This window comes from Arachis duranensis, chromosome 10 (assembly GCF_000817695.3).
Source record: "Arachis duranensis cultivar V14167 chromosome 10, aradu.V14167.gnm2.J7QH, whole genome shotgun sequence".
In the NCBI taxonomy this organism is placed as follows: domain Eukaryota; kingdom Viridiplantae; phylum Streptophyta; class Magnoliopsida; order Fabales; family Fabaceae; genus Arachis; species Arachis duranensis.
The window spans coordinates 4,376,916-4,380,434 of NC_029781.3; positions in this window are offsets into that span (position 1 = coordinate 4,376,916).

Below are 3,519 nucleotides of genomic sequence, written 5' to 3' on the forward strand. Positions count from 1 at the left end.
ACCCGGCTCATCAACATGACACGGACAACGACCGACAACACCGAGAGGCCAAACGCACAAGAAGCGACCATGTGATAATGAGAGCTACTTCCTTTACTGAAAGAATCCTGAAAGCAAAATTCCCTAAAGGTTTTGACAAACCCACAGATATGAAGTACGACAGAACTAAGGATCCCCAGGAACACTTAACGGCCTTTGATAACAATGATTGCCATTGTTAAATATGTTTTTTTAATTTATAATTAAAAAAATCCTTGAAGAAGTCATGTTTGTTGTCTGTGTATTTTTATGTATTCCTATATACTGTTTGTAGATCTATATACTATTTGGAGATGATGATAATAGATTAAAAATGCGGAATTCAAAAAACTTAAAAGGGAGTTCGCCGGGAGTTAGGCGAACTCTATAAAATCTATAGAGTTTGCCAGGGGTTAGGCGAACTTGCCAATTTTTATAGAGTTCGTCAGGAGTCCGACAAACTTACTTAAATGCACAAAAAAAAATCGTGTTTTGGAAATTAAAGTCCAAAAATGATGTTGGGGAAATATAATTTTTGTAGAAAGCAATAGAATTGGTGTCATGTTTTTTGTAATAAAAATTCTACAAGACTAATTTTCATTATTATTTAGTAATTTTTTTAAGAAAAAAATTGAATTATTCAAAAATAATTGTGTTAGAGATTGAAATGTTCATTTTTTTTGTCTTTTCAGAAAATACAAAAATTGAGTTGGGTTTACTCTTTTATTTACGAAATTCGGTATATTTTTTTTTTTCATTGATGAAAATTTTTGCAAATATAATGTAATTACTATTATAAAGTAGGGTCCATCATGTTCTTAATCCCGCAACGTCATATGAAATTTTTATTAAGCAAAACACTATATTTATAACCAAGTAAATGGGTTTAGGTTTGAAAGTTGGAAATGTTTTTATGAGATTTTTGTCTCAATAGAGTATATAGGCTTACACACACGTGAGGATCAAGTTTGATTTCAATTACTTTAGTTTGTGTGAAATTGATGTTTTAACTTTTAACTTTATGTAGTGAAAATTTTTAGGCAGAAACAATATCTTTCAACTTTAAATTGATTATTGTCAAACTAATTGAGGACGTACACTACCATCACGATGAGTACTTTAATTGATAATTAATATTAATTGCATATTTTTTAAATAAAAGAAAAAGATTATTACATACAAAGATGGACACATATATAACATGCATAAGGCAAATAAATCAGCCTTTGGCAAAAATGCAAGACCATCAACTTAATATTATACTGGTAGACTAGCCAAATTAAATTGTTACATATTGGTATCTTGGATGGTAACATGCACATTTAAATTTGGAAAAGTCTAGAGGACCAGCAGTTTTATTGAATTTTGGCCAGTATGTAACCAGCAAAAAAAAAGGTGAGCCATTGGATGAAATCTCACATCAATCTCTCACCATCAAATCATCATTGATGGCTAATTGATGACTAACAATCACAAAAATTACTGGCCTCCTAGCATTGCTCTTTAAATTTATTCAGTAATGATAACGACCATGTATAATAATCTACTGTATGCAAGAAAGCTGATGAGTTTAATTAATTTAAATTGGTAATTCAAGTAATATATAGGGACGTTCAGCTGGAAAATTGTGTGAAGGGTAATAATAACAACTAATAAGAACGTCTTCTTCGTTATGATGACACTTAACTCTAGCACAACCTAAAAGAGTAGTTACATTCCAAACAATTTGAACATAAGGAATGCAGCTAAATATCTTACCGTCAACACAAGAGTTGGATGGATAATGATAATTTATTTTTGTTTTCAGCCAATTAGCCACAGCTTCTGCTCCAGTAATAAATTTCGGATAACGTTCAATAATTCTGGTATATTTTTGATGATAATACTTTTTTGCAGTACAATTTACAGCGTGTTTATTCACGTAGTCACGAGCATATTTTTCTAACATCGAGTCCCACTTCAACGGTTGGACTCTAACGCGTGCACGTGCATCGTTATGAACTTTAAGATAATCTTTTGGATTATTTTGAGCCAGTAAAAACAATGGAACTACACTTATGAAACTTATTACTACCACCGAAGTTTTCCGCAACCTTTTCATTTTTTTTAAGTCTTTGATGATTGCAAAAAATTGAAGGCAAGTATTGAATGTGAATTCGTCTATATATATAACATAGTTGCAACTAGATGTACTTAAAATATATATTTAGATAAAATGTCTTTTTATAACATGTTAAGAGTAGTATAATAAATAAAAAATTTTAATGTATTTAATTTATTAAAATTATAAAAGACTTTTAAGAGAAATGCATTTGCCTCTTTAATTTGTGATTGCAATTAAAATTATATTAATTTTTCTTGTTATTAGCTTTTCAATAAATAGAATATATCGTAAATGGGTAGCTACCTTCCAATGGATCAAAACTTGGAAGCAATAAGTTTGATCGATCATATGAATACATACATATGTACAAGATCAAGATAGTGAATACATACTTTAGTATATGATTTGATTTTTTTTTTGGTGACTTGTATATGATTTGATTTGTACTAATTAATTTCAGACATTCTAATCAGAAAAAACAGTCACAGTTTAAACAAAAATAAACATAAAGAAAACTGCAAGGCCAACAAGCTCAGCGTGATAGAATGTGCAGACTTATATGAAATTGTAGCGAAGGAGGATGATAAAGTATTCCAAGGATAAACATAAAAGATAACGATTGAAATTAAATAAGAAAAATAAATTAAAATAAAAATAAAAAATAGATTGAAATTAATACATACAAAAAATGATTCTATTTTTTTTGTCTAATTTCTTGATGTAATTAAAAAAAAAACTCACTCAATTTAATTTGTGTATACCATGAATTCATCATAAAATTAAAAGTACTTTGATATTTTTCTAATTTTTTTATATTATGACTATAATAGTCATTAATGAAGTATTTATAATTTTTCGTTAGGTTAAAATAAAAAGAATTCTAAACCCATAAATATAAAGTCTAATTAACTAAATAAATAACTTAAAATATATCAAATTAAATTAAACATTCTAAAAATATAAACTAATAACTTTTAAATAATACTTGAACTTCATATTTTTCGAAAAATGCCACATCTATAAATCCTTTCTTGCGGTCTACAATGTATTTTCTCACGTACTTGCGAGCATGCGATGCAAGCTATAGGTCTCATTTTAGTGGATTAATTCCAACTTCGCATGCGTATCATTGACTTGTGAACTTTAAGATAATCTTTTAGAAATAGTTAATAGTCAAATCGTCCCTGAAAGATATCTCGATCTCCATTTTCGTTCTCGAAAGATAAAGTTAATAAAAATAGTCCCTGAAAGATAATCGAGTTGTTCACGTTCGTCCTTCCGTCATCTCCTTCGTCGAGGTGGCTAACGTTCGCTGACGTGTAACGTTAACTGCCAGCGTGGCGGACAACGAAAAAGACGCAGTTTTGATTGAATGGCCTCCAAGCCTTGATGCGTCG